This window comes from Mycetomoellerius zeteki, unplaced genomic scaffold (genome assembly GCF_001594055.1).
Source record: "Mycetomoellerius zeteki isolate Tzet28-1 unplaced genomic scaffold, Tzet1.0 scaffold25, whole genome shotgun sequence".
NCBI classification, from domain to species: domain Eukaryota; kingdom Metazoa; phylum Arthropoda; class Insecta; order Hymenoptera; family Formicidae; genus Mycetomoellerius; species Mycetomoellerius zeteki.
Genome location: NW_017257227.1, coordinates 3324004 through 3324222, shown reverse-complemented (window position 1 = coordinate 3324222; position 219 = coordinate 3324004).

Genomic DNA, 219 nt, shown 5'->3' with positions numbered 1-219 from the left:
TGTTCGCGCGATGTTACCTAGAAAGAATAGACCGCGACAACACATCACATCGATTTCCCGAATCGTTACGGTTCGGAACAGCGAATATATCTCGACGCGCTCGTTGAATCAAAGCTGGAAAAACAGAAAAACAGTATTTCCTTTCCCTCGACGAGCGTAGAGGCATTTGGTTTGATGTAGCCCGCTGTGTGTGTGTGTGTGTGTGTGTGTGTGTGTGTG